Source organism: Eubalaena glacialis, chromosome 4, assembly GCF_028564815.1.
Source record: "Eubalaena glacialis isolate mEubGla1 chromosome 4, mEubGla1.1.hap2.+ XY, whole genome shotgun sequence".
Taxonomy (NCBI): domain Eukaryota; kingdom Metazoa; phylum Chordata; class Mammalia; order Artiodactyla; family Balaenidae; genus Eubalaena; species Eubalaena glacialis.
The window spans coordinates 61,514,294-61,527,526 of record NC_083719.1 but is presented as its reverse complement, the minus strand read 5'-3'; the positions used below and the strand labels follow the sequence as shown (position 1 = coordinate 61,527,526).

At 35.2% G+C, this 13,233-nt stretch overlaps 1 protein-coding gene and 1 non-coding gene across 2 annotated transcripts in view; both read left to right on the top strand.

The window, feature by feature from the left end:
• The window catches only part of TBCA (tubulin folding cofactor A), a 99,937-nt gene that overhangs the window by 27,798 nt on the left and 58,906 nt on the right, over nt 1-13,233 (top strand). The window lies entirely within an intron of this gene.
• On the top strand, nt 1,858-1,964 carry LOC133091651 (U6 spliceosomal RNA). Its single transcript, XR_009700977.1, has one exon. It is a non-coding gene; the product is annotated as a U6 spliceosomal RNA (small nuclear RNA).

The following is a 13,233-nucleotide window of genomic DNA, read 5'->3' as shown; positions in this document are numbered from 1 at the left end:
TTCTTGGATTGGAAGAAGGAATACTGTGAAAATGACTATACTACCCAAAGCAATCTACAGATTCAATGCAATCCCTATCAGACTACCAATGGCAGTTTTCACAGAATTAGAACAAAACATTTTCCAATTTGTATGGAAACACAAAAGACCATAATAGCCAAAGCAATCCTGAGAAAGAAAAATGGAGCTGGAGGAATCAGGCTCCCTGACTTCAGACTATACTGCAAAGCTACAGTCATCAAAACAGTATGGTACTGGCACAAAAATAGAAATATAGATCAGTGGAACAGGATAGAAAGTCCAGAGATAAACCCATGCACTTATAGTCACATAATCTATGACAAAGGAAGCAAGAATATACAATGGAGAAAAGACAGTCTCTTCAGTAAGTAGTGCTGGGAAAACTGGACAGCTACATGTAAAAGAATGAAATTGAACACACCCTAACACCATAAACAAAAATAAACTCAGAATGGATTAAAGACCTAAATGTAAGGCTGGATACTGTAAAACTTTTAGAGGAAAACATAGGGAGGACACTCTCTGACATAAATCACAGCAAGATTTTTTTCGATCCACCTCCTAGAATAATGAAAATGAAAATAAAAACAAAAATAGATGAATGGAACCTAATTAAACTTAAAAGCTTTTGCACAGCAAAGGAAACCGTAAACAAAACAAAAAGGCAACCCTCAGAATGGGAGAAAATATTTGCAAACTAAGCAACCAACACGGGATTAATCTGCAAAATATACAAACAGCTCATGCAGCTCAATATCAAAAAAGCAAATAACCCAATCAAAAAATGGGCAGATCTAAATAGACATTTCTCCAGAGAAGACACACAGATGGCCAAAAAGCACATGAAAAGATGCCCAACATCACTAATTATTAGAGAAATGCAGATCAAAACTACAATGAGGTATCACCTCATACCAGTCAGAATGGCCATCATCAAAAAATCTACAAACAATAACTGCTGAAGAGGGTGTGGAGAAAAGGGAACCCTCCTACACCGTTGGTGCGAATGCAAATTGGTACAGCTACTATGGAGAACAGTATGGAGGTTCCTTAAAAAACTGAAAATTGAGCTACCATATGACCCAGCAATCCCACTTCTGGGCATATATCTGGAGAAAACCATAATTTGAAAAGATACATGCACCCATATGTACTCAGCCATAAAAAAGAACAAAATAATGCCATTTGCAGCAACATGGTTGGACCTAGAGATTATCATATTGAGTGAAATAAGTCAGACACAGAAAGACAAATATGATATCGCTTATATGTGGAATCTAAAAAAAGGTTACAGGTGAACTTATCTACAAAACCAAAATAGAGTTACAGTTGTAGAAAATAAACTTATGGTTACTGGAGGCTAATGGGGGGGAGGAATAAATTGGAAGATTGGGATTGACATATACACACTACTATATATGAAATAGATAACTAATAAGGACCTACTATATAGCACAGGGAACTCTACTCAATACTCTGTAATGGTGTATGGGGCAGGGAATCTAAAAGAGTGGATATATGTATATACATATTCACTTTTCTGTACACCTGAAACTAGCACAACCTTGTAAATCAGTTATACCCCAATTAAAAAAAAAAACAAAAATAGTACTAGAGTTTAATATTCACAAAGGTGTATTAATGAAACATAATTTTTTCTCTAAAATTACCTCCATTTTAACTAAAGGTAGCCAAAGTAAGACTACCTTGTTTGCAAAATAAGTCTAAATTCAATAAACTTGTTCTGATTATTTACATAAGTGCAGCAATAATAGCAATTGATCATATAGGCTCTTTTAAGTCTGCTTTCCTAGAACTTTTTCAAAAGGAGTCTCAGTGCTCGCTTCAGCAGCACATATACTAAAATTGGAATGATACAGAGAAGATTAGCATGGCCCCTGTGCAAGGATGACACACAAATTCATGAAGCGTTCCATATTTTTTGTATGCATATGGCTGATTCACTTTGTTGTACAACAGAAACTAACAGCATTGTGAAGCAATTACACTCCAATAAAGATGTATTAAAAAAAAAAAGAATAGGTTATTACAAGAAAAAAAAGGAGTCTCAGATGGAACTTTAAAATATTACTTCTCAAGCCCAGGAAGCCAAGCCAAGAGCTTGTCATAAGACTCTCATGTAATACCTGTAGACTTGGGTGAATTCCTCCCTTCTTGAGGTCCCCCAAAATCCCAAGGTACCTGTACCTGCCAGGAAGTGACTTTCCTGACTCATCTGGTAAGGCTGCTGTGAACCCTGTAAGCAAGTTACCAAGCTGTTTTTCCAGGGGGCTTTTATTGGCTCCATAAAGTCAGTCTTACTTCCTTAAAGCTGTTTGGTCATACCTGAGCCTATGGACATTCTCAAACATGACATTCCAGCCAAAGCCTTGGCAATATAACCAATGTTTCCAGTTGTATCCTGTTATAAGTAGAGCAGATTCCTTTTGAATTTATGCAAATAACTATACTGCCATGTAAATAAGAATATTCATTAAGAGTTTCCAAATTCTGGAAGGACCAGATAGGGAGAAAGAAATAAATGATTCAGTTCTGCTTCCAAAGGTATAATTTACCAAATTGCTGAAAGTCATAGTGAGCTTAAGAGGAAAGGTTTCCTTATATCTGGAAAACAAAACATCAGAGAACCAGCATGAGAAGTCATAAAAGTTATCCTTATTAGCTCATTTAGTCTCTTGTAATTAGTTGTTGTTGATCTTCATCTTAGGTTAGCAGCTTTATGAATCAATCAGTTTTCTATTAAAGTTTTAGTATTTTTTACCCAGTTCCATGTTATATAGATCCTAAAGTTATCAAAAACCTGCATTCTAGATATTTCTCAGGTCTTTTCTGTGAATCTCCTTGAAGATGAAGCATTTTTACAGGAACATTTTTGTAAAGCATCAGAGTACAACAGTAACTGTAAATGACAAATGATTTAAATATACGTTATTACAGATTTGATGAGAGTTCATTATAATGGAATTGACCAAGAAGTTTGGTTATTTCTGTGACATTCAACATTTTAGGATAGTAACTAGAATTATGGCTGATAACATAATACCAAGACACATCAGATTTGTAAGAATTTCTTATTATTTCAGGAGCACTTATGTTAATAACATAGATCTACACAAATGTAACCTAAGAAGGTTTTAGCATCACTTACTTGACAATGCTTACCACGCAGTTGAACATACCAAATAAGCCTAGTTAATGTAGCATCTCTCTTTTTATAAGAAGAGAGAGCAAATCCTTTGAGATGTTTTAGGGGCCCTCTGAAAAATCCCAAATTTAACAAGAGGTCAGAAGGACTTTAGTATTTGGTTTTTGGGAAGTTTGTCAAACATATTAAAAGGTTTGGACACTTGACTAAATAGGATCACAGATCATGATGAAAGAATACTTAATTATCTATTTGACCAAAGTGATAATACAAGATTACAAAGGCAAATACAAAAGGTTACACAGTTGAAAGCAAAATTTAGCTCTTTTAATATTGAGGACTCAGTTTTCCTAAAGTAATCAAAGACCTGATCAAGACAAAATTAAAATACACAAAATCTTGGCTTTCTAGGCAGATTACTTAAAAGATAAAAAATCTTTCATAATCTCTTATCAGGAGATGACCAATAGTCGAAAAAAACTTTGTCCTTTTAACGGATGAGAAAAATTAAGTTCCAGTTTTAAGTAAGGACACTGTTGATTTTTAAGCTTAATTTCATAACTCTTATAATAAAATTCGTTATTTTAGCCTTCTTGACCACACAAGTTAAAACTCCCTCCCTCTCTCTCTCTCTCTCTCTCTCTCTTTTCAAGCAAAAACACATCTCCATATCTCATATTCTCCTTGGCCAAAAACATATCCTAGTTTTCTTGCATACAGAGTTATTTCTCCTATTATTTCCTGTATATTGTATGTATCGGCTTAATTATATACATTAACTAGAATTCTTAATCCTTAGAAACCTTAATTTCTAGTGAGAAATAAGAATTAAGCAATTATGAACTATTAAACCAGCATTAGATTGTCAAACTTATGAATACATTTCATAATTTCTAGAAACATGTACCCTTTTAAATATTATAGTTTTTCATTGTGGCAGAAGACATGTTTGCTCTCATACCCTTTTTTTTTTTTTTTTTTTTAGTTTCTCTGTAATAGAAATCCAAAGGTAGATAAACCTATGTTTAGTAATTTTTCTGTGTTTTATCTTATTTAGAAATGATCTAGATATTCAATGAATTTAACTTAACCATTATTTAACTTAATTTAGCAAAACTCTAAGGGTGTAAGTTACCAAAGAGATTTTGGAAACTCCTTAGTCATAAAAGAAAGTTTTTTCTTACTTTTTCATTACTAAAAAGTTCATCTAAATCTCTTACCTCATTTACATGTATTTAATTCATTTGTTCTTAACAGTCATGTTCAGGTTACCTATAAAAACTTCATCAGAATTTAGGCAATGTCAGTCATCATCCTGAATTATTTTTTTGGCTGACAAATTTTGTAACAGATATCATGAACTTATTTGATTTTAAACCTAGGAAGAATGAAAGTATACTTAATGCTGATAACTCTAAAAGACATGCTTGTATTAATAAACCAACAAACTTAAACTAGCTCTTATTTACCAAAAATTATCATAGATCACAGGAACTTGAAAAAACATTTGAGTTAGTTTCTGGTATGTTTCTGAGATTTAAAAATACTTAATTTATAAAAGCTTGATTTTATGCCAATTAAATAGTGCTCTTTTACAAGTGAATTTTGGCAATACCATTCAGAGATTAAAAAAAAAAAGTACCTTGTCTATAACATACATAGATAGACATACAATAAACATACAGATAGAAACGGAGATCTTATGAAAAAAAATTTTTGCCATGAATCAGGTATGACAATACAAAACTCACTAGTAATAAATAACAGTTGGAATAAGTTAAGTTTATCTGCTCAAATGGCTAAAGCTTTTTTTAAAACAAATATCTGAGAAGGCACCTAAGATTTGTATTTGTCCTTGAACTAGATTTTGGGCAAGGGTGTTTCTATAGCACTTGTATTTTTTAAAAGCCTCTGTTTCTGTTCTTTCCCTTCACTCTGAGGTATTGGGGATGGTCTGGATAAGAGTTCTCAGAGAGGTTACAAGCCTTTTTTAGTTAATAGGGGAGGTTTGGCGATGGGTGGAACTTGAATGGGCCTCTAGAGCAGCATTTCCAGTTTTGCAATGATTTGTCCTCAAAAGATTTGGGTTGTAACTTAAATGACGTCATAGGTTGATCCTCCTCTCCACCTACATTATTCTCAATTTGCTTATTTCTCTCTGGGTACATAGTTTTATTTTCACATAAGGGAGAAGGCATAAAAAATTTTCTATCAGGCTCTGAATATCAGCTATGGGCACAAGTTCAGTCAGACCAGTTGCCTCCCATCTTATTTTCTGCCTGTGTTATTTATCCACTAATCTCAGGAAGTAATCCATTTACAGAAACTTTTGAGGATCCTCTCTGCTTTAAGACATTCTTTTGAACTATGGTCCTTAGTTTGGCCTTTGCCAAGGAGTGAAAGATATCTAAAGAGGATCATCTGTAGCCGCAAGTGGTCTTACTTTAAAAGGTAACTCTTTAATAGTCTCTTCAGAGTGGAAAGGCAATTCAGACAGAGAATAAGTGAAACATGAGTACTCAGGAAAAGAAGGATAGAGGGGAGCCCTAGGAGTAACGTTAGTCTCAGTGTCCTCCTGTTTTAGGTAGCTCCCATGTCTTCATTTTTTCATAAGCCTTTTATAACAGATCTTTCAGTGAAGCTATTTTGGGATTTTGAAGTCTTTTTGAGGCTCCTGCATACCAATTAAATAGGTATCCCATTCTATTTGATTTGGAAGCCCTTGCTTTTAAGTGCACTTATTATTTATTTTTCATTGAACTATAGTTGATTTACAATGTTGTATTAGTTTCAGGTGTACAGCAAAGTGTTTCATTTATATATATATACAAACATATATATATATATATACACACACACATACATATATTCTTTTTCAGATTCTTTTCTATTATAGGTTATTACAAGATATTGAATATAGTTCCCTGTGCTATACAGTAAATCACTGTTGTTTATCTATATTATATATAATGGTGTGTATCTGTTAATCCCATACTCATAGTTTATCCCCCTCCCCTTTCCACTTTGGTAACCGTAAGTTTGTTTCTATGTCTGTGAGTCTGTTTCTGTTTTGTAAATAAGTTCATTTGTATTACTTTTTAGATTCCACATATAAGTGATATCCTATAATGTTTGTCTTTCTCTGTCTGACTTATTTCACTTAGTATGATAATCTTTAGATTCATCCCTGTTGCTGCATGTCAGTTGCATCATTTGCAAATATTTTCTCCCAATCTGTAGGTTAAGTGCACTTTTTGAATTATCTTATCCAGTTGGATGATCCAGTTTCTCATAATAGCCGTTGTAATTTCCCTGAGTGCTGGCAGTAGTTTGGTAGGACCCTAGCCGCAAATGGAGTTCAACCCACATTTCTGTCCAGCCATATTTCGGAGTCCTCAGCCTGATGGTTACCAGGCCAAGTTCTCAGAACAGAAAACAAGCTTGGTAAGATGTTGGCCTTTTGAAAAAGATGTCTACAGCTTCCAGAACTGCAGTTCTTAGACATGAAATAGCAGGTGTGCCAGAAAGTGGTGCATTTAAGTCTTTGGATTCTTAAAAGGGGGAATTTATGTTGGATGTGGAGTTTAATTTCTATTCTTTTGTTAAGGGAGTCCCTAAGCCTAGCTGTTACATTTCTTTGTATCCACTTAACTTTGTCTTTCAGTATGCAGTTGTTTAGGATAAGAGATCTCTCTGAAAGAAAAAAAGTTTTGTCTTCAAATATAGTCAATTTAATCTCAATAGTGACTCAAACCAATAAGCCTTCTTATTATGGCATAACCAGGGACGAAAGAGGTGTCCCATAAGAGAGTGCAAAAAGATGCAGCCCTTATAAGATTCAGAAAGTTCACTTCCAAAGATAGTCTAAAAAGTGAAGTCCTTCATTGAAAGCCACGTAGGTTGAGATGGCAAAGGCCCCTTATGGACTGGGACAGACTCCTTTGAGAACTGGCACAGCCAGTACAAAGAGATTTTCCAAACCCTAGTCTATTGAACTGGCCACCAGGTGCACCCTGGTAAGTGCACCTTTTGGATGGCAGAGACCAGAGAGAATATTTTCACTAGCCACAAAGCCAAGCTCTTAAGACATAGAACAAGAAAACAGTGACCATTTCTGGAGGAAAAGGATCAACAAAACCCATGAGTACTCATACCAAATAACCAAGAGTTGCTAAACTGAAGGAACTAGTTCAATAAGTATTTTTTCCTGCTAATCTAAATTGAGAAAGGGAGAATACGAGACTTTCACCACCATTCTTCCACCAGACTCTGCAGGTAGAGATCCGGGTGTCTGATGTGGTAAGAATCCTTACCTTTTCTTGGCTCATGTCAGAGGTCCCAGAATCTTCCTACTTCAGCAGCTTGGTAATGAGTAGTGCCCAACCGGGTGAGGTCTCCTGGCTGGCTCGCCAAAAGTGTTGGGAAGGAAAATTTTTCCTCTACTCTTCAAAGGTTTTTTAGACTGGTCTAATAATCAAATTGATGTGACACAGATTAATAGGAGAAAATAAAATAAAATTTTGTACATACAGGAAATTCACGTACATGAGAGGTTCAAAGACAGAAAGGTAAAGTGAGGTACAGTTGTCACTCAGTATCTGCAGGGTATTGGTTCTGGGACTTATTGCAGATACCAAAATCCTTGAATGTTCGTCTCAGTCGGCCCTCCGTATCTGCAGATTTCTCATCTGTGGATTCTGCCAACTGAGAATCATAAACATAGTACATAATCCAAAGTTGTTTGAATCTGTGGGTGTGGAACTGGTAGGTACAGGTATATTTATTGAAGAAAATCCATGTATAGGTGACTCGTGGTTCAAACCTGGGTTGCTCAAGGGTCAACTGTATATATGCTATCTTGAGCTAAGGAGGAGTGGAGAAGGGTCTGTGGCATCAAAGAGGGGAAGGACATTTCACAGGACAATAAGAAGAACAGATGTTTGGTAATTAGATGTTTGCCCTGCCATACACATGGGTCACTCAGTAAAATTTATTTCTGCTAATAATTCTGATTCTGGGAAAGACCCCCCAATTTAAATTCTTCTTGGTAGTTAAGTGCAGGGCAAAAGTTTCTCTTGAGTCCACAGGGTCTCTATTGCCTTTTAGCTCAAAATAATCCATATGCCAAGGTGACACATTTTGGGGAGGCTTGCTCTGAACCCCTTCAACAGGATAAGTGAAAATGTCCAAGTATGTTTAGTTTTTATAGGAGAGTACTTCCCACATTGCTGAAAATAACAAGAACAGATGAGGCATACAGGTATGCTAAACAATTTACATTAATTTCACTTCTGACTATAGTCCTAAAAGGAGAAAATCTTTTCCTTTTGAAACACTAAATTGTAGAGCTGATGAAATACCCCTTAGAGATTCTCTATCTCCCAGTTTCCCAACACTACCGCCCCCCTGCCGCAACAAAAATAGTCAAGAGAGGGAGATAATTTGCTTCAGGTTATTCAGCTGATTACTGGTAGAGCTAGAACTAGGAAGCTTTCTAAAATTAGTACACTACACTTGGTCATTGCACAAATGTGAATTCCTCAAAATGACTTTTCTAAACTATTACCAAAAAAAATTTGTTAGATTTTATTCAAAGTTTGGTTCTTGAAACTAGGTTTAGTAAACTTTGACAATAAGTTATTTTTCAGTTCTTTATTTGAATTTTAGTTTTTAAACAATACATTTATGATACCCAAAGAATAACTATTGGTTATGCTAGAACTAAGTTAGTTTAATAAACAGTCCAGTTTTACTTTGTGAACATTGCTTTCTTATTCAGTTCTGCATTAGTGTACTTACTTAGGAGAGCACGTGAATTGCTTTGGTTTCTGAGAAGATTCATCTTGATATCTCCCCCTAAGAGAAATTTTGGAGAGTACTTTAATACTGTTGGAAATTATAAGATAATAACAGATTAGGTGTACAGATGTGCTGAACAATTTAAATTACTTTCGAACAGAGTCCTAAAAGGAGAAAACATTTTTCAAATACAAATCTTAAATTCAAAAAGCTAAAGGAAAATACATGTCTAAACTTTATGTTTCAAATACTATTGCCAAAGAATCTATCTGGGCAAAGAGACTAAGAATAAGCAGAATAGACTTTAAAAGACCAATAGCACCTTGCTAGCACATTGCTAATAAGGACTAATAGGTACTTAAACTGATGAAAGTGATTCAGACAACAACGTATTAACCCCCTACTGTGCCCTCTTTTTAGCTGTTAATAGACGTTAGCCTTTTAAAGAAAGACTAACACTGTTATATTCATTTTCTAAGTTTTTGATACATCAGTGAACTGTAATAGCCACTGGCTATATTTGATCTTATAGCTCAGTGCATTTTCCAGAATACTTTTGAGAAATGCTAACTGCTCTGAAAGTTTAGAGTCCATGTACTCTTTAAGAATTCTTGATTGGGATTGACATATATACACTAATATGTGTAAAATGGATAACTAATAAGAACCTGCTGTATAAAAAAATAAATAAAATTCAAAAATTCAAAATAAATTCTTAATGTAATAAGAAATGATTTTACATTACATTTTGATTATTGTAACTGAAATTTTTTATAGAAGTCATATGGGAGGAATAAATGCTGATATATTTTTTGCTGACAAAGAGAACGTTATATATAGTAAAAGTGATCATTTTAAGATAGTTTTTAACATAATAAGGCCAGATTTTTTTCAGAAAATTTCCAGTAGTATTATATCTGTGAAATTATAAGTATTATAAATAGTTGGTTATTTTCCAGAAATAAATCTTATTCTTAAAGATTTGGCCTATATGTATATGTATTTATGTATAAGGAAGGATTTTTAAAATGTAATTTCCTTTAAAATGTAAGTAAACTTTAACGCTGACTTCCTATAAGTTAGAATAATAAACTTTTGTTTAGGTGCATTGCTTTTAATAGTACTTCTTTAGAGAAGAGATTAGAAAATAGTTCTTGGATGTTTTATGTTTCATGCTTCATAGTAATTCCAAATACAAAGCTAATAGAGATTTGAGTTGGTTTTCAAAACAGTTTTATCTTGAAGAAGCTGATTGTATGATATAAGTAAATGTTGAAGAATGTATTGACTGGGTTAAATGATGTTGCGATGTATGTAATTTGGATAAATTAAGACTTCACCAAAAATTGGGGCCTTTCATAATTCTTTAAAGTGAAGACAAAAGCATAGTACTTAATTTGTGATCTAGATGGTACATTTTTTTGTGACCACAGGAATGAATGATATATACGCAAAGTGAATTTCTGTTATTTCTCATGCCAGTTCAAAACCAAGAAAAAAAATGAAACATATTTATGAGAGTTTGCTTTTTACAGTTTGTGGATTTATTATTATGACTACCAAGGTAATACCTGAAAGTAGGTTTAGGCATAGGAGTTAAGTTTATTACTGAAGGTTGTATTGGGGCATAGCTTTTTTGCTAGGAATAGTTTTTTTTTTGTAAAAGTCAAGTGCATATTATTATACCAATCAATCTTCTCTTCTCCTGGAATAGATGTTTTCTGTAAAAGTAAAATAAGGTAAATCCTTTTTTTCCATCTTATTTTTGAAATGTATTCTCCAATTTAATGTCCCACTTGGCTGAAATTTTGTTTTCATAAATTAGAAATATTGAAATAGGTCTTGAGTGGCAAGTTTGAGATGCTTCTAAAGGCTGAAATTCTGTTGGGAACCAAGTGGACAAAAACCATTCACTTTTCGGGACTTCCCTGGTGGCGCAATGGTTAAGAATCTGCCTGCCAGTGCAGGGGACACGGGTACGATTCCTGGTCGGGGAAGATCCCACATGCCGCAGAGCAACCAAGCCCATGCGCCACAACTACTGAGCCTGCGCTCTAGAGCCTGCCGGCCAGAACTACTAAGTCCGCATGCTGCAACTGCTGAGGCCAGCACGCCTAGAGCCTGTGCTCCGCAACAAGAGAAGCCTGCACACTGCAACAAAGAGTAACCCCCACTCGCCGCAACTAGAGAAAGCCCTCGCGCAGCAACAAAGACCCATTGCAGCCAAAACAAAAAAAAAACCCATTCACTCTTCATATGCAGGTTTTACTACCATTGAAAGAAGAGGTGGCCAGTAAATTTGAAGACATCAACAACCAGTTCTTTCCCTAGCAGCAGGCATATAGAAGCTTACCTTTCTTGCAGTTTTAACTGGCTGCTACAGCCCTTGAAAGTCCCTTTCTTCTCATGAGAAAAATATTTTCCAATAAACAGATTTGAGCAATTTTGGTGAGAGAAGATGTGAGAATTGATAACTGGAACCACTCTGTCAGGTACTAATACTATTGCCAATCTGGACTGTCATAAATTTTCCCAGTTCTGAGGATTCCTTCATTGGATTTATTTCAGTAGCTATTTATTGAACATGTACTATGTGCAAGGCTCTATGCTAAACATTAACCACTGTTCACCAGAACTTTGTTATTCAATTTTTGCCAAAATCAGCCTCTCACACCATCACCAATTTTTACTTGAATGAGCATTCATAAGTGCTGTTTAACACATAACGCATGATATATCGTAGCTTAACATCCCATAATATCAGATGTTCAGATCTATACTCATGGTGAAAATTCAGACTAGTGTCTTTCTTATTTGATGTATAAAATTGTGAAATTAGTGATACCTCACTTAGAATACAGTGCTACTGCCCTTAGATAAACTAAGTTTGTGACCTAAATTAAATTCATTTTGGTAGCAAGGACAGTATTTTGAATTAAAATAAGTATTATAGCATTGCTCTGAATTACCAATAAATATTAAACAAAGTACTACCTTAAACCCAATGAGTGATGAGAAAAATGCTGAAAAGGGAAAGACAGTCATATATCACTTTTAAAATCGACTTGCTGAATACTGATGTTTTTTGCTTCTAAAATTTCTTCTCACTACCTCCTGCTCCCACCTTTAGCTTCCCTTTGCTTCTTTTGACAACCTAAAAGGTCATGGGAACAGCAATGTTGATATTTTTTGAGCTTTCACTATGTCATACATAGCTAAGCATTTCATGTGTGTGTCACTTCACCCTCATAATATGTACATGAAGTAATTGCAGTGAGCCCCATTTTACAGGTGAAGAAATTGAGTTTAAATAATTTTCCCAAAGATAAACAGCTAGGAAGTGGTAGAGCCAGGATGAGATCACCTGTTGAGTACCACCAGTGCACTGACTTATACCTTTTTTTTACTTTGACAAATTTGTAAAAGTGACGAGACCATGTGAGGTCATTGGATATGAAAGATGAATATCACCTTCTGTTTTATAGGAGCTTATGGCGTCAGAGAAAGACAAAGGCCTTGTGAGTAAGGTCAGAATGCTTCATGAACCCAGACGAGGTTATGACAAACTGCCTCTAGGACAGAGTTTTTCAACCTTTACACTTTTGACATTTTGCCCTGGGTAATTCTTTGTTGGGGACTGGGCGAAGGCTGTCCTTTATATTGTAGGGTGTTTAGCAGTAAGCCTGGCCTCTACCCACTAGATGTCAGTAGCTCACCTTCCCTTTCCACCCCTCCCCCCAACACACACATGCACACACACTTGTGGCAACCAAAATGGTCTCCAGACATTGTCAAATGCTCCACTGGTAGGTAGGGAATAAAATTGTCCTTGTTGAGAACCACTGCTCTAGGGTTAGAGGAGGCTTATCACAACTGACACTTGAGTGGGATCTTGTAGAAGTCACATTCTAGATAGAACTATATGTATAAAAGCATGGAGGTGTGAATCAGTATATTATATTCAGGAGTGAGTAAAAACGTTTGTGATGGCTGGAGCATCTAGGGTATGTGGGTACTGAGGAGATAGTAAGAAAATGGTTGATAAAATAATTTAGGATACAGTTGTGTATGTCATACTAAGAAGTCTAGATTTGTAGGTGAGTGACAGTCTGACTAATCCACACAGTATTTGCCTCTTTGCTTCTCTGGATCTTTCCACTAGAGTGTATGTTCTCTGAGGGCAGAGAGCGTGTCACTCTTTTTTCACCATTATATCCCTAGTGCCTTTCATGATATTTGGGACAACT